Source organism: Euleptes europaea, chromosome 4 (genome assembly GCF_029931775.1).
Source record: "Euleptes europaea isolate rEulEur1 chromosome 4, rEulEur1.hap1, whole genome shotgun sequence".
Taxonomy (NCBI): domain Eukaryota; kingdom Metazoa; phylum Chordata; class Lepidosauria; order Squamata; family Sphaerodactylidae; genus Euleptes; species Euleptes europaea.
The window spans coordinates 70,192,129-70,211,182 of record NC_079315.1 but is presented as its reverse complement, the minus strand read 5'-3'; positions in this window follow the sequence as shown (position 1 = coordinate 70,211,182).

Below are 19,054 nucleotides of genomic sequence, written 5' to 3'. Positions count from 1 at the left end.
GCAGGTTCCCATTAAGATCTTTCATCCATACCATTCAGATTACTGAGTATTATATAAACAGGAAGCAGCAGCAAAGTACAGAATCTCAAGGATATAAGTAATAACTTTAGAAAAATGCACCTTCAGTGGCCCAAGTAAGAAAGCCGGCCATATATGCTACAGGTAGGATTGCCAACCTTCAGGTGGTGGCTGGAGATCTCCTGCTATTACAACTGATCTCCAGGCAATATAAATCAGTTCCCCTGGAGAAAATGTCCACTTTGGCAATTGGATTATGGCATTGAAGTCCTCCCCTCTCCAAAGTCTGCCCTCCTCAGACTCCACCCCCAAAATCTCCAGGTATTTCTCAACCTGGAGCTGGCAACCCTAGCTACAGGTAAAGCATTCTGCCCCTCACCCTTGCTTCTCTCTCCCTCTCTCCTTTTTGGTACTGAGCCTGTATCCTATGAGTTCTGGGGAACGCAAACATTTGCATGCTGTTTTGTGATATTTTAGTTTCTCCTAATAAAAAGTGATTATAAAACGTTTGTTTTTCAAATTCACCCACTTCCACGTAGCATACTGAGTGAAGAGTGAAAAGCTGCCTTTTAACCTCCCATGTAGTTATAGATTAGCTTAAGTTATAAGCATAAAAGCAAGACGCATCTTTTTAGTCTTCCCAAAACAAAATGTGCTGTAGCACTAATCCCCTCAATCCAATCTCCAGCCTGAAAGCAGCTGTGGCCATTTTTTATACCTAAGAAAATGTAAATACCTAGCAAGGATTTCACACACAAGCACTATGCCCCCACATCAACACCCAAAAGAATAATAAATGTATTTAAAATCATTAATGGTCAGGGTTGCCAACCTCCAGGTACTAGCTGGAGCTCTCCCGCTATTACAACTGATCTCCAGCAGATAGAGATCAGTTCACCTGGAAAAAATTGCCGCTTTGGCAATCAGACTCTACGGCACTGAAGTCCCTCCAAACCCCGTCCTCCTCCAACTCCGCCCCCAAAACCTCCCTCCGATGGTGAAGAGGGACCTGGCAACCCTATTAATGGTCATAAAAACCTTCTATTAATCACTTGGCTGGAAAGCAAAAATCTTACAAAACACCTAAGGAGACAATCCTTCCACCATAATACTGGGCTCAGTCATACCTCCACCATCTGTACACTGCCTGTGATGAAGTCAGTCTTGACTTGTGAAAGCTTATGCTGGAATAAGTTTTGTTAGTCTTCATGTTATGTTCCACTGACTTTTCATCTGTACACTGGTGTTTGCTGTGGTGAACACCATAAAGCATTAAGGGGAGAACACTGCTGGTACACTCATGGCAGACGTGTGCTATTGAGTCACAATATCAGTGGCTCTCTGGTACATGAGCCTTGTCATTAGAGATGCACATTACTCACGTTTTACATTGTGCAGCCCTGGTCCCATTTTCTTCTGAGCAAAAGAAAGTATAGATCAACCTGAGACATTTTCTCCCCACTGCTGTTCAAATTTTCTTTTTCATCAGGAGCTGCAACTTTCCCAGTGGTTTCATTGATTCTGTTAGCGAGAAGCACCCCATTTGCAATGCCTGTGAATTACTTTTGGCGCCCATGCAACTGTAAATTATTTATGGATGATGTTCTTTTACTTTTACACAAACAGGTTTCCCCCATAAACAATACGAGCAGACTCTCTAAACAGTTACTAACAGATAGCTCACTGCCATCAGTGGCATCTTCATCCTCTGCTGACCCTCACCTTCCACGCCAATGAGGTGCTTCAGCCTCTGCTATTCCCTGCTCCTCACTCCATAGAACCAGCAGTCTGAGCAGCTGACTTCCCAGTTAATCCATGAATCCAACTCAGCAGACATAACCAGTTCACAATAGGTAAACATTCTTTTTTTGTAGTCATCAGCAAACCCCAAAAGCATGCATATGTTTTTCTTTTTGGAAAAAGGTGTGCTCCTGCCACCTATAAAAAGACTCTTCCTGCAATAAATGCCCTAAGTGTTATTTGGTGAAGGGAGCTTTAACTCCCGAAAGCTTATACCCCCTCCACCCCCGAAAATCTTGTTGGTCTCCAAGATGCTACTGGACTTGAACCGAGAAGAAGAGTTGGTTTTTATATGCTGACTTTCTCTGCCACTTAAGGAAGAATCAAACTGGCTTACAATCACCTTCCCTTCCCCTCCCCACAACGGACACCCTGTGAGGTAGGTGAGGCTGAGAGAGAATGACTTGCCCAAGGTCACCCAGTTGGCTTTGTGTGTAGGAGTGGGGAAACAAATCCAGTTCGCCAGATTAGCCTCTGCAGCTCATGTGGAGGAGTGGGGAATCAAACCCGGTTCTGCAGATCAGACTCCACCGCTCCAAACCACTGTTCTTAACCACTGCACCACACTGGCTTAAGTGGTAGAGAAAGTCGGCATATAAAAACCTCTTATTCTTTCTTCTATCTTCTTCTTCCTGTGACCCTATTGGATTGGCTAGAGAGGCTTTTAAATATTGAAATGGATAGGTACAGTTGGTGTGTGTGCTTTGTTTTTTGCACACAGTATTTTATTTAGTTATGCTATGACTGATGCAAGAGTTTTTGGTGCTCCGTACAAAGTAGGACTTTGGCACCTTCACCATTTAATGTAGCTTCTGCCAAGCTTTCTTGGCCCCATGCTGCAAGAAAAGCTGAAGAGTTAAAATAAGAATATAAAACCCCATCAACTCAAGAACAACCACCCTTTTTACCCAACTCCAATATTTTTTGGAGGTCCAAGGATCCACCCAATATCACACTCTCCCTTTACAAACCAGCTCACCTGAGCATGTGAAGTTGCCTTAAGGTGAGTCAAACCAGCAGTCCATCAAGAACAGCACTCCAATGTCTTAGGTCTTTCATATCATTTAGTACAGGTTGAGTATCCCTTATCTGGACATCCTATATCTGGACTGATCCGAAAACTGGACGTTTTGAGCCGGCATGCAGGAATTACTCCTCAGCAGAGCTATTGATGGGTCAATGTAAACAAAATTATTTTGTGTTTAGAGTTGGGTCCCATCCCCAAGATATCTCATTATGTATATGCAAAAATTCCAAAAAAATCCAAAATATGGAAAGATCTGAAATACGGAACACTTCTGGTTCCAAGAAGTCCGGATAAGTGATACTCAACCTGTACCTATTTTTTCCATCTCAAAACGCCAGGGAATTAACCTGGGACTTTGGCGTGCAGTTTTAGAAAGTGAAGTGAAAGCTGCACTGAAAGCAATTGGGAGAAACAAATCATCAAGAGTTGATGAGATATCAACAGAACTATTTCAAGCCACGGAAAGAGAATGTATCAAAATCTTAACACTCAAGGCTGGTGCTAGCTGACTGGAAGGTCTGGCTTTTCTTCTTTGAGTGAAATGTAACCCAAGATAACAAGTAGAAGACTACCATTTAAAATATCAGTTCTATCAAAGAAACCAATTTCAGGTTTTATATTCTCATTATAGAATACAGAAACATAAAAAAAGTTTAAATATGTCCAGTGCAGAAACCTTTATTGTTAAAACCCCAATTTACATGATTGTTGTCCTAGTTTTCTTGCAGAATGAATATGTTTAAAATGGATTACTTGAACACCCCCCTTCCTCCTAGCATTGTTTAATTGAACAAAAGGATCTTCTGTAAATAAATAATTGAACTTTAATCCAGATCTGAACAGCACATTGTTTCACGTGGAAGCTGTTCTGGCCTGGTGCAATTCCCTCTTGTTGCAAAGGGGAAGTATTTATCTCGAGAAAAGGCATGCATTAAAAATCAAGCATTATCCAGCTTCATGATAAACCATTATAAATATACCATAGACAAAAGAGGATGTTCGACACTAATGCTTAGGGGTCACCAGCGTATCCTACCTTTGGCACCATTTACTAGGAATGTTTCTTGTAGCGTTCCCATTCATTTTGATAGGGGTTGCTCAAGGACATTTCTGGTGCATTATGTCTTATTGATTTAGGGCCGGCCCTTGCAGTAAATTCAGGTGGCTTATATGTTTAGAGAAAACCAAGTAATCTATTTGTAGATTATGCAGACTCAGGGGATGTGAATGAAGAGATTAGTTAATCCATCACTGTGTTACATGCATTTAAATGATGCCAGTGCAGTGTAGTGGTCAAGAGCAGCAGACTCTAATCTGGAGAACCGGGTATGATTCCCCACTTCTGCACATGAAGCCTGCTAGGTGACCTTGGGCCAGGCACAGTTCTCTTGGAACTCTCTCAACCCCACCTACCTAACAAAGGTGGGGGGGGGGAGAAAGGAAGGTGATTTTAAGCCGCTTTGAGACTCCTGACAGTAGATAAAAACAGGGTATAAAAACCAGGGTATAAAAACTCTTATTATTCCATATGATATTATGGGCCTAGAGATTGCAGACAGTGAGCACACTAGATATGTAAGGACTTCTAATAAGCATGTTTGGGATCAGAATGCAAAAACTATTGATTCCATCTTCCATAATGGAACAACAGGTTGATTTATATTAGCCTTTGCATAAAACATTTGGTTGGAAACATTTAGACTTGGCCATGTTTTGGCAGATTCAGAAGGATTCCATGGACCACTCCTTTAACATATTAGCTCAAGAGTACAGCAGATTTTCCTTCCAGAGGTCTGAGGCTCCATAGTGAACAAAGAGTCAAAACTGGAAAATGTTTTCCTAGTAGCTATGATTTCTTAAATTGGCACATTTTAGAGAAAGGCTTCTTTCTTATCTTGCCAATACAACACAGCAGCAGCAAATAAATCCTTCCCAGGAATACTTTCAATAATCAGTTATTGCCTTTTCACTTATAACTTTATCTCACAGTTACTTTCGACCTGTCTGTGGCTGCTATGTTTACTTCCTTTCATTCTCAGTTACTTTGGCTTTAATTTGTTTTCATTTCCAAGTTGCCATCTTCTAAAACATGCTTGATCTTACATTAACAGGGGATTTTTCATTTCAAAAATAGTAGACATCAGCAACCTGATGAGTGACTGTCTTTAAAATCAATAGGCAAACTCTACCAGGACCTTATTTTAAAGAAGGATCTTTGAGATTGATAAAAGCACATTTCACATCAGCATTGAACTTCCCTGTGTAGAAATGTTTATGAAATGTGAAGGGTACTTAATCAAGGCATTTCCTGATAAAAATCAAACCAACATGTTAAAGTAAGTGTGAGCAAAAATGTACAATAGCCAGTTCAAACTAAGGGTCTTACCAAGACAGGAATGAGGCCTGTATCATAAAAAAAAAACCTGGCTGATTGTGCCCAGTGGTTTCTATGTTTTGTGCTATTACAAGCTTGAGCACCAAAGAGAAAGAGTACACACAGGGCAGAAGTTAAAGAGTGATTTATATGACTGCACAGTTATTCAGCAGACCTGTCATTACCAAATTTCCAGAGACCTCTTCAAGGCAGCTCACAAAGTAAAAACAAACACAAAGAACTCATTAAAATGACGATAAAATCATCAATATTAAAACAAGCCATAAAAAACAACACTTATTTCAGGTGGCTTAAACATCCCCGTGGCGCAGAGTGGTAAGCTGCAGTACTGCAGCCTAAGCTCTGCTCACGACCTGAGTTCGATCCCAACGGAAGTCGGTTTCAGGTAGCTGGCTCAAGGTTGACTCAGCCTTCCATCCTTCCGAGGTCGGTGAAATGAGTACCCAGCTTGCTGGGGGTAAAGGGAAGATGACTGGGGGAGGCACTGGCAAACCACCACGTAAACAAAGTCTGCCTAGTAAACGTCGGGATGTGACGTCACCCCATGGGTCAGGAATGACCCGGTGCTTGACAGGGGACCTTTACTTTTTAAACATCCCTCAGGCAAGAAGCAAACCATTAAAACAAATAAGGATGCAAAATTTCAATTAATAGCCTGCGTAAAGAGAAATGGTGCCTAAAGGATAATAAAATAGATTCTGGGTGATTCTCAAGAAGAAGGGCATTCCAAGAGCATTCCCCTGAAAAAGCATCATCCCTAGGTACTGTCCATTTCACCTCTGAAGGTGGGGGCACAGAGAGCAGGCAACTCTGGGCTGGACAGTTCAGGGGGAGGTAGTCCTTTAGCTCTATTATAGGCGTTTTGCCGGAGTTCTGCAGTGGCAAGGCTCGGTGTTGGACTAGGAAGCTCAGGGGTTCAAATCTTCTCTCGGCCAAAAGGTTCACTGAGTGACTCAGTCGATCTCTTTGAGCATAACCTACCTCAGATGGCTGCTGCGAGGACAGAGAAGGGTGAGTTGCCACCCCTGTGCTCCGTGGGTGGGATGAAAATACACGATGAGCTTCTTTTGATGCTGAGGGGAGTCTGAAAAGCTCTATTTGACAAGGGAGGGAAAGGGCAGCTGCTCAGAGAAGAAAAGCCAAACCTTCCAGTCGGCTAGCACCAGCCTCGAGTGAACCTAAGCAATTCTGGGAATCCTAATCATGGAGCTTTCCATTTAAATTAATAATTTTATAAGAGAAAAACACAGTGTGCTCTTGAAGAAGGGAATTATTTTCATCACAGCTCAAGGATATCTCTGGGCAAGCCAGATGGTGATGTTCATATGGCATTTTAATGACACAATTATGAAAAGGGAGGTCTGTTTTGCTTGTGACATTTGGAGTATGGATTTAATGAATGATTGCCATGTTCTCCCCCACACCCTGTTATGTTCATTTGAACATGATAAAATTTTATCGATCAGGATTTTCTTTGGTTCTACAGGAGACATGAGGGCTAATCTTGCACATGGATTTTGGACACATTTTGTGCCTGTCTTAATTAAGGATTTTATACCCTTTGAGGTGTTTAATCCTTAGTCTATTCATTATAGACTCTATTCAGTGCCACTGAGACTTCTTAATATGCCTTAAAATATATACATTCACTTGACATTGAACTTCTTGTTAAAAGGGAAAAAAGCCATCAATGCCACAGCTGAAAAACATATTACTATAAAATATGGGCCTAAAACTATAGGATTGGGGGGGGGGGGCTAAATTGATTCAGCATTACCAAGAAAAGTATTTAAAACTACATGTAACTATTCTCCTATGTTCACTTGCATCAAATATCTGTTGATATAATGGATGGTAAGCCATTAACTCTGTTCATGAAATACCTGAATAGCAGGTATACAAAGGACAATTTTTTTTGCTGCTTAGTTTGCTTCCAAAGCTTTTTATGAACGTGAATTGAGGTAAAACTATTTTTCAAGTGGCTACTGTGGTACCCAACAGCATCAGAGGGGATCTTATCTACACAGCATCGTGTTTGTGACAGTGAAGCCTCTGGAGCTGGTGAAGAAGCAAGGAACATTCAGGTCTTTTATGCATGGGCTGGATCTCCCTGCTTGGACCTGGGTTCATCGCACATTAAAGTAACCTGGGTTGGGGGAAACTATATGCATTGGCTTTAATGATCAGGGACGAAACTGTGTGCTAATCGAACCATGAATACAGAAAAACAGTCTCCCAAGCTCAAATCAAGTCCCACCCCTTTAAATGCTGCTCTGTAATTGGCTTTCTTCACAGTGCTCACCGTGAGAGAAGATTTCCTTCCCCCCAAACTCAACCGCCGCATAAAAAAGCATTTTAAGAACAAAGAACAAAAAACGGAGCAATGTGAAAGAAGGGGGGGAGAAATCCAAGCCTCGTTTTAAAAAAGCCTTTATTTTGCTCAGAAAGAGCTCCAAGGAAGCAGGAAACACTTGAATCCCTGCCTCTTTACACACTGCTTTGTGACTGGCTGCGAAAGAAGCCAATTTTCTCTCCCCCCCCCCCCCATTTAGCCATCTGTATGCTGCTTTGAGGAGGGGATTGGAAAAGGGTGGGGTGTGATGGCGCGGGGAAGCTCAACCCGAGAACGGAGTATGCACGCTCGGTGACTCCGGAATGAGCCAGGATGGTTTGATTCGGGCCAGAAGAGGAATGGGAAAAGCTGGGTTTGTTTTGCGTTGAAACAGCGTTGAGCTTCCAAGGAATGAGGTATCGTGCATACTGAAAAATTTGATCCTGGCTGAAACAGGGAATAAAGGAGGTTAAAGCGACCATGCATAAATGACCTCAGTTACTCAGGGGACTAAACAGTTTACCATCCAACTTCTGTGAGGGAAGGGAAAGTTGCTGACACAGAGGCTCACAGAGAGACAGCTGAGGGCTGGGTCCTGAGACAAAAAGGAAGCAAAGAAATAAAGGAGGCTGAACAAACAGTATGATTTGAGGATTTATGCTATGGGGAAAGGTGACTGAAGCTCTTACAGTTGCAGGAAATGGAACAAAATAGGAGTGCCTCAAAAGGAAAATGTTTTTAAAAACCTTAGCCACACATCTGATTGTATCCCGAAATGTATTCGTTTTTATTTTAAAGTCAAAAGTATGGCATAGCATGATTTTAGAAACTGGCCTCTCTACCTATGGGGGATGATAGTGGTTTTCAGGAAATTCATCCTTCATCATTTTGTTACAGAAGTGAAGCACTTTCTCTGAAACGTATACGGAATTCAGTCTCTTAGCAACACTCCTCCTACAGATAGGAAAGAAAACATAATTCCTTCTGCAAGTTTACTAAGAGCTGTGCTTAGCAGAAGCACTTTCTTGTTAGACAGAATATACATATAAATTTGAGTGAGACAGACGCCAACGTTGTAAAGTCTTTGGATAAGTTCACACTAGGATTTTTATAGAGCTCTGTTGCTTCAACCACTGCTAGAAGTGCTTGGTTCGTTAGGGGTTTATACATACATAGCAGGGGTTTGCTATGTTGATTTGGATGCCTATTGGAAGAACCAGAAGAGTGCTTCTAAGCGTCTTTGAGAACTAGCATTCAAGAGGTGGCACAGATGGCACGGGGCTGCACGAACCACTTGTTTTTCAAAACAGGAATAGTTTGGCTAAATTGTCCTTAGTCAGATGCTGCATTTTGTATGCACCCTTATTTATTCTACAAAGAAATGCAAGGTAGCCATGCCAAGCGAAAAGGAAAGTGAGGAAGGAATTCATGATGGGTGAACTCCCTTTGGCTCAAGTTTGTGGCTGGGTTGCTTTAAAAACTTTCTTGATAACCATTCTATTTTAAAAGCCTGTTCTCCAATAATTCTATCATAATTTCTAATAGTGGCACATGTGCACAAATGATTCCATGCTCATGTGCATCCTCACACTGCCTCCTGGAAACTGCTGTTTAATTGTAGTTCACAACAATCAATGTGGTTTTTCACTTAATATAAGGGATTACCATTGAACAACTTCCACACATGCACATATGAAGTTAGCAGCATTGGGTACCTAGTGAATGCTGACTCAGCAGGAACAGAATCTAATTTCATTCTCTGAGGCTGAGAACTTTTGGAGATGGGGCACTTGATCTGTAATTCAGCTGAATATACTAAACCAGGTGATCACAGTTTTTCATATCCTAACTAGGAAGTTGGTTTCAGGTAGCCAGCTCTAGGTTGACTCAGCCTTCCATCCTTCCGAGGTTGGTAAAATAAGTACCCAGCTTGCTGGGGGTAAATTGTAGACGACTGGGGAAAACAATGGCAAACCACCCCATAAACATAGCCTGCCTAGTAAACATCGTGATGTGACATCACCCCATGGTTCAGTAATGATCCGGTGCTTGCACAAGGGACTACCTTTACCTTTTTAACTAGGAATAACCATATCAGAAAGTTAACAAAGTGGAAGCAGAATGGTTACCATGAACAGAATGTGGCTTCTCTATAGTAGAGAACCAGCCAACAACTTTAGGCTCCCCAGGCAAATCCATCTCAGTTAAGGGGACCACCTGCTCCTTAATTTGCCCAACCAGGTGATAAAGGGTTCTATGCCTGTGGACTTGGCCTAAAGTGGCAAACATGGGGGAACCAGAGGAACAGTAATTATTATTTATATAACATTAATTAAAGAGACCAACAAGATGTTCAGGATATAAACTTTGAGAGTCAAAACTCCCTTTTGTCAGATATCTGGAATCTGATGAAGCACGCTTTGACTTTTGAAAGCTTATGACCCCAAAATCTTATTGGTTGTTAAGGTTCTAATGGACTTGAATCTAGTCAAATACAAAATACTCTCAGGCCTTTCTAGACATACAGTGAGGGGGGAAAGTATTTGATCCCCTGCTAAATTTGCCCGTTTGCCCTCTGACGAAGAAATGACCAGTCCATAATTTTAATGGTAGGTTTATTTTTTTTCCATAAATTTTTTATTATTTTTAAAATATTTTACTGTCTGGTACTTTTCAACAACACATTCATTTCATAAATCATACAATAAAAAACTTTAACAGCGTCATCTAAAAGCATATTCATCTATTAATGAAAAGATATTCAAATAAGAGACTTCCCCCTCACCTTCCTCCATCTTGCTATAAATTTATCTATTCTTTTGCAAAGAAGTTCTAATCCAGAAAAATACATCAAGCTTGATTACTAAGTTGATTCTAAATTATTCATGTACAATTAGTACGTGTTTATTATTGATTTCATATATAGTAACAGATTTTATTTCAAAACCGTTCTTAAGGTAAAAGGATTAGATCAGTAAATACAAAATTCCCTAGTCATCATTTAAATCCCTGTTTAGCCCTCTGTTTATCACCCATAAACTGCATGTTTCCTTTTAGTTTTGTTCTTGCTGTGAATTTTTGTTTTTCCAACACTTCTGTTATTTTTGATGTCCTGTCTTTTTTGTCCAGATGTCGAGGCCAACTCCTTTTTCTCCTCTTCTTGTTGATGTTGTGGCTCCTGGTTAAGGCCAGCTAGATCTTTTTCATAATTCTTCAAAAAGTTTTTTACCTCCTCCTGTGAAGAGATAGTAAATCTGACCTCTTTGTAGGTAAAAGTGAGTCCCTGTGGGAAGATCCAGGAGAATCTTATTCCATTCTTCTTCAATGTCCCAGTAAATTCTTTGTACATATTTCTCTTCATCATCAAGTGTCGTGGGATATCCTTAAGAATGATAAGAGGATTTCCATTCACTGACAAAGGATTATCATAGAGGGTTTGCATAATATAATCTTTCATCCTTATATCATGAAAGGAAATCATAATATCTCTTGCCTTTGTCTTCTCCAAACTGGTGGGTAAAGGAATTCTATATACTTTGTTTATTGCATAATCCAGATCTTGTTCACTTATATGAATCAGGTCAGCCAATGATTTTATGATAGTTATTCTGGTACATCCCATTGCTTCTGGAAAATTGCGAAGACGTACGTTCGATTGTCTTAATTTTAACTCCATAATAGCCAGTAGGTCCATAACATTTTGTTGTTGGAAATGTATAGCTTGAATTTGATTACCTTGAAGTATCTGTTTATTTTTAATGTCTTTCTGTTCTTCAATTGCCTTTTTAATTGAAGTATCCATTTTTCCCATATCAGTTTTCATTGTAGATATTTGAGATTTCATATTTGTAATTTCGCTTGCCAAAATGTCCAATTTCTGACTAGTCTGGTTGGTAGTTTGAGTTAGACTAGTCAATATGTTGGTTAACTGAGCCAGACGTTGAGATTGTTGCTCATATTGTTTAGTAAAGGCATCCATGTGTTTTGTTAACATTTCCTGTATTTTCTCGTCGGCCTTTCCCATGTTTATTTCTGAAAATAGTTCTGACAATTCACCAATACCAAGAAATGCTGTTTTAAATATGTTGGCAGGGTCCAAAACCTTGTAGTGGTTCTATTCATCAATTATACAGGTCCTGGGATTAAATGGCTGCAAATTCTTCTCTCCGCTGTAAAACAATTAGTGCTGTTGTAAAGGACCATCAAGTTTTATTGACACTCTGCTCGATTGTAAAAGAAGGGGGTGGGCTGGGCATTATTTAAATCGCGGACCTTCGGCCATCTTGTTTTCCAGTAGTAGGAATATGTTGCATGTTGCACAATAAAGGCGCACTTCAAGCCCTGCAATTTAGTTTCCTGTATGATCTTTCCCTTTCAATCTCGATGGTTTTCTATGATGAATCGGAAAGACGTCATCTCCAGAGGAATTTAGCCCATTCGCTCCCACCCCTTTTAACACCTCGGCTTCTAATTGGTAGCTAGAGTGTCTGTCAACCGTCCCGTTTGTTATGCCAAAGTGGAGATCGAGTAGATAAGGCTCCTGCCATTCAACTATACTCTTTTTAAACAAACAAAGTCACTTATATTCTGGACAGAGAGATGCAGATTGCATTGATGATTATTTCGATCTTCCAGAGCTTCAATTTCAAGGTAAAGACAAAAGAATTCTTGCAACTTACTCAGATGTTGGATGATAAGGTTACGGTGATGATAATTTTCTTAGATGGTGATTGAAGGGGGAGGACTGAACCTTGACTTTCCCTCTTGCCCTCGGGACCGGCATCAAAACTTCTGAGGGGCTTAAAAGCCTCCCTCGGAGAGTTCTGGAGGTCAAGCCGCATAAGTGGCTGCAGGGAATTCCTGCTTCCCAAGTCCACTGTTTAGGACCGGGTTGAGGTGCTGTTTAGCACCCCAATTTGAACATTTCTGGGATTTTTCCTGGAGAGTCCAGGAAACATGGCGCTCAGCCCAGCTGCCCCAGCAGGAAGTCTCTCCTTTAATGGTAGGTTTATTGTAGCTGTGAGAGACAGAATAACAACAGGAAAAACCCCAGAAGACAAAAGTCAGAGATTGATGTGCATTATAATGAGTGAAATAAGTATTTGATCCCCTATCAACCAGCCAGATTAGGGTTCGGGCTCTGCTGTCGACAGAAGCAATCAATCCATCGGATTCCAAACTAGCCACCATGGCCAAGACCAAAGAGCTGTCCAAGGATGTCAGGGACAAGATTGTAGACCTGCACAAGGCTGGACTGGGCTACCTGACTATTGCCAAGCAGCTTGGTGAGAAGGTGACAACCCTAACCCTAACTGTCAACCTCCCTCGGTCAGGGGCTCCATGCAAGATCTCATCTCGTGGAGTTGCAATGATCATGAGAACGGTGATGAAGCAGCCCAGAACTACACGGGGGGAACTTGTCAATGATCTCAGGGCAGCTGGGACCATAGTCACCATGAAAACAGTTGGTAACACACTACGCCGTAAAGGACTGAGATCTTGAAGAGCCCGCAAGGTCCCCTTGCTCAAGACAGCACATGTACAGGCCCGTCTGCAGTTTGCCAATGCACATCTGAATGACCCAGAGGAGAACTGGGTGAAAGTGTTGTGGTCAGATGAGACCAAAATCGAGCTCTTTGGCATCAACTCAACTCACTGTGTTTGGAGGAGGAGGAATGCTGCCTACGACCCCAAGAACACCATCCCCACCGCCCAACATGGAGGGGGACATATTCTGCTTTGGGGGTGTTTTTTCTGCTAAGGGGACAGGACACCTTTACCGCATCGAAGGGACGATGGACAGGACCATGTATCGTCAAATCTTGGGTGAGCACCTCCTTCCCTCAGCCAGGGCATTGAAAATGGGTCGAGGATGGGTATTCCAGCATGACAATGACCCCAAACACACGGCCAAGGCAACAAAGGAGTGGCTCAAGAAGAAGCACATTAAGGTCCTGGAGTGGCCTAGCCAGTCTCCAGACCTTAATCCCATCGAAAATCTGTAGAGGGAGCTGAAGGTTCAAGTAGCTACACATCAGCCTCGAAATCTTACTGACTTGGAGAGGATCTGCAAAGAGGAGGGGGACAAAATACCTCCTGAGATGTGTGCAAACCTGGTGGCCACCTACAAGAAACGTCTGACCTCTGTAATTGCCAACAAGGGTTTTGCCACGAAGTACTAAGTCATCTTTTGCAAAGGGATCAAATACTTATTTCACTCATTATAATGCACATCAATCTCTGACTTTTGTCTCTGGGTTTCTGGGTTTTTTCCTGTTGTTATTCTGTCTCTCACACAGCTACAATAAACCTACCATTAAAATTATGGACTGGTCATTTCTTCGTCAGAGGGCAAACGGGCAAATTCAGCAGGGGATCAAATACTTTCCCCCCCTCACTGTATGCCTGAGTTATGACTCTTGTTGTTTTTGGAACCCCAAATGATGTGTATTCAACATACCAGCATATAGATGTTTGCTTTAGAACAGTCACATTCAAGGAGCCTTTAAATTTGTAATAAGAAAAATGTAATTGCGAAGAAACCTGGACAGTTTTTGAGCTCGAGTGAGCTACAGGTGACCTGACAGAACTCCAGCATTAATATATAGCTACAGCTACCGTCTCGGAAACCAGACCAAAATGTATACACACAATTTCAAAGTGGCAACGCCTAGGAACTAATTTCTGAGATGGATGTAGTTTTCCTATTTCCCTATACAGGGAAAACTGCTCCCCTCCCCTACAATAGCAAAAAAAACTCCAACATAATTGAATTTCTCTTGAATACAGATACCGTATGCATTTCCACTAAATCTTTCCTTTGTGAATCCCAGCTTAATCTAACCTTGTCTTCTCCTTTCTACTCTTGTGTTTAGTATAAACAGCTCTGTAGTTGTTACTAACATGTTTGGGCAAGGAAGTCACCTACACTGGACTCAGCATGCAAACCTATTGAACAGGTGTAGTGGGATACAGTTTATCTGCTCTAAACTGAAATTTAAGGATCTGTTTAATTCCATAAATAAATCTCTTCACATATAATGGAGTTCCTCCCTATGTGTCACATATGACTTGCAGGTTCTTCTAAATTCCTGCACACACATTGCCCAATTCAGATCGCATCTGTGAAGAAGGGTCTTCAGCCTTCTCCCCCACATCATGATCCTGACCTGAAACAATCCTGAAGAAGGTTTGCTATTTGGCTTGTGTGATAAACCCACAACTGCACATGTAGGTTTCTCCAGTGGGCCAAACAGTACACCTCTAGGACCATTACATCTCAGGAAGATGTGGGGATGGTGGTGGAGGGAAGGCTGAAGTAACTTCTCCATGCATGCCGCAGTTGCAATCTGATTTGGGACTTGAGGAAAACCTGACAAGTCATGTGTGACATGAACGGTGGAGACCCTGGATCTGACTGGGGTACTCCATTTGTGAAGAGACTATTTTCACATGCCAGAAACTGGGTATCCTTGCGTTTAGAATTATTTGTCTTTCACATATGCACACCAACAGAGCATTTTGTTATTAGAAGATATGCAATTTTCACTATGAACTACTTAAAGCTGCTTTGCCATATAAAAGATCACACCCTTGTACTCTGCATTAATTAACCAGGAAGAGCTATTAATCTTTGCTTCCATATTCACAAATGGAATTACAAGTATGCATTCAAAATGTGATAGCTTCTCTGTCCTTCCCTCCTCTTGTAATCCAGTATCTTCACTTAACACACTGGGTTTCAGAATTGGTGCCAATTGCTTCTGGAAGAGAGGTTTCATTTACTTCAATAGGGATTTACTAGAACAAACCTGAAATCTGCTACTTATATCTCCCACACTGTACTTTGGCATATTTTTCTTCACTGCCTTTAAAGCTCCTGGCCTTTTGATGCATTCCTATGGATTATTGTTGTTGGGAAACACCCACATCTATGAGTCTAATGCTACTCCTGTTCAAACCAACAATTCTGACAATTTTTTCAGGTTCAATGTGTTACTAGACAAGGCACAGGGTAAGCCACATTATCACTGTGCTTTTTCATTTCACCTTCTTTATGATGCCCTACCAAAGAGACTAGACAATTGGCATGTGCTGTGTGTGACCTAGGAATTTTATTTTAAGAGTGGGTTGACCAATTCCATTTCACGAAGTTCCACAGCATTGCTACCGTATATACTCGCGTATAAGCCGAGTTTTTCAGCCCAAAAAAAGGGCTGAAAAAGCCGGCCTCGGCTTATACGCGGGTCAATACGGTAGAGGGGGGAGGGGGGAGGGGGGAGGGAGGAGAGAGAGGGAACTTACCGCCGCCATTTTTTCTCTGCCGGGAGAGGCTTCCAGAGGCCCTCTGCGGCCGCGGGGAGGGCGCTCGGCCGCCCCCGCCGCCTTCTCCCGGCCGGGAGAGTCCTCCAGAGGCCCTCTGCGGCCACGGGGAGGGCGCTCCACCGCCCCCACCGCCTTCTCCCGGCCGGGAGAGGCCTCTAGAGGCCCTCTGCGGCCGCGGGGAGGGCGCTCCGCCGCCCCTGCTGGGCCGCACCACTTCCTGCCGCCAGGAGCGGCCTGGGGGGGGGGCCTCCTGCTACTGCAGGAAGGCCACCCCCGCCGGATCCGCCGCTTCCCACCGCCAGGAGCCCAGAAGGTAAGTCTGCGGGGGGGGAGGGGTTATAAGCCGACCCTCGGCTTATACGCGGGTGCCTAATTTTTCCCCATTTTTGGGGAGAAATTAGGCACCTCGGCTTATACGAGGGTCGGCTTATACACGGGTACATACGGTATTTAGACTTGGATCACAAAACAAGCTGGAGCACTTGAGTATCAAGTGCCCAAGAGCTGTTTAAATTATGGCAAGGAAATGTAACAGGGATAGGATGCAATCCCTAGCTCTGATTATCTCATCTGCATTAAATTAAGCACCAAGTGCATACACTCCACTGTTCTGTAGACTTTTTGCGCTTGGGCCCTTCTCTGTTATTGTCCCTAAAGCTGCCTCTCTCACCCGCAAGAGGTAAGATTCAGAGACCCTGTGCCTTTTCTCCCACAGATGGTAAAGCAGCTGGGGTAGGGAAACACAGTATGTGGACAAATAGTAAGGAACAGCTCCTCCACAGCTCTTCCACTCCCAGATGCAGCCAACTTGGGCTGCTTTTCGGTATATGTATATATAAACAACTGGGAGACTATTCCTGTCTCCTGTGTCTCATGTAGCTTGGTCCTGGATTTCCAAATTCATCTCCTAGCATGCATTAAGCTTGCTGAATTCTGGGGAAGAAGTTCCAGTGTAAAATATTTTTCAGTGCTGCTCATGATGATCTGAGATGGTATTAACTTAAAATGAGAAATGCAAGTGCTTAACAGGCTTCAAAGTTTTGTACTTATAAATTTTTCAAACACAAACAAAAGACAGAAATGTGACGCTGTTTAGTTTAACATCAATCTAAGCTGAGCAGCCATGAGTCAGCCTGGGCTTGCATGGGAAAATAGCACAGAGAAACATTAATGTAAGCCAGGCTGTGTTGGGGTTGCCAGCCTTTTTCCTTAAACCAGTGCTATACCTTTATGTGGCCCACCACCCAAAAACACAGGACGTGGTTTTCCCTATTATTCCACCTATTCACAAACAAAACCTTTACCTGCTAAATTTCTGTTGATGTGAATCTGTTAAAGGCATGAAAGCCTTGCTAGGGAAAAAGGTTACCAACTGTATCTGTACAGTTCATGGTTGAAAACTACTTCTATGATCACAGCCACCCTCTTTCCATTTGCCCAGTTCCCACTTATCCATGGAAGTGTATGGCTGGTCTCACGTGGACCTGCTCATACAGATGGGACAGCAACATAATCCATCCTTGAATTAATTGTAATTAAAAGAATGAGGAAAATCAAGTAACGACATCCTATTAATCCTGGCCTTTTTCACAGCCAAATTATCATAGTTGTACATTGTCTCTTAATTAGTAATTCACAATTTGCTTCAGATTTGTCAAAGATTTCAGCCATCACAAAGCCTTACCTCACTACTTGAATGTTCTATGGTGGGTGAGAAAGCCACATGCATATTAGCAGCAAGGAATGCATAGGTTCACATCAGCTAATCTTTGGTAGTTTGGTAACACCACCTACCCCAACTTGCCTGGGCATAGCATGAGGTGGTTTTCAACAGGTTGAGGAATGTTATATACATATTAGGATAAAAGATCCATTTAAAAATATGCTGTTGTCACAGCATGTTGATACCACAAGTTTCCCAGGGTTGCCCCTTCCTGCCAAATCAAGCACTAGGATGAACATGTATTTACTTCATTTATATATTGCCTTTCTCTCCAATAGGTACCCCAAAGCAGCTTACATCAGTGGTGGGCTGAGTGTGTGTGACTTGCCCAAGGTCACCCATAAGAACATGCTGTGTCAGATCAAGGTCCACCAAGTCCAGCAGTATGTTCACACAGTGGCCAACCAGGTGCCTCTAGGAAGCCCACAAACAAGACAACTGCAGCAGCATTGTCCTGCCTGTGTTCGAAAGCACCTAATATAATATAATTCTCTCCTCTGATCCTGGAGAGAATAGGTATGCATCATGACTAGTATCCATTTTTACTAGTAGCCATGAATACCCCTCTTCTCCATGAACATGTCCACTCCCTTTCAAGTTGGCAGCCATCACCACATCCTGGGGCAGGGAGTTCCACAATTTAACTATATGTTGTATGAAGAAATACTTCCTTGTATCTGTTTTGAATCTCTCATCCTCCAGCTTCAGCAGATGGCTCTGCGTTCTAGTATTATGAGAGGGAGAAAAGCTTCTCCCTGTCCACTCTCTCCATACCATGCATAATTTTATCGGCCTCTATCATGGCTCCCCTTCACCTCCTTTTTTCCAAGCTAAACAGCTTTAAGCATTTTAACTGCTCCTCATAGGGCTGTTGCTCAAGCCCCCTGATCATTTTGGTTGCTCTTTTCTATATCTCCTCAAGCTCTGCAATATCCTTTTGTATGGGTGGTGACCAGTACACAGTATTCCAAGTGTGGTCTCACCATAGATTTGTACAAGGGCAGTATGATATCAGCAGTTTGCTTCTCTATTCCTTGTCTAATTATGGCCAGCATGGAATTTGCCTTTTTCACAGCAGCTGCACACTGGATTGACATCTTCATCAGTTATCCACTACCACCCCAAGATCCCTTTCTTGGTCTGTCACTGCCAGCACAGATCCCATCAGTGAAGCTGGGATTTTTTGTCCCAATATGCATCACTTTACAAGCTTCTGTAGCAGAGTGGGGATTTGAACCAGGGTCCCCCAGATCCTTAATCCAACACTGTAACCGCTATACCATGCTGGGTCTCGGTGGAGTATAGAGAGAACAATACACCTCAGACGGAGGCCCAGGATGCTCTTGAATGCAAGAAAGCAAGAGGCTAAAGCACCTCTCACTCTAAGCCAAACAGCAGGAAGAACTGCATATTCTGGGGAAAACGTCACTGACA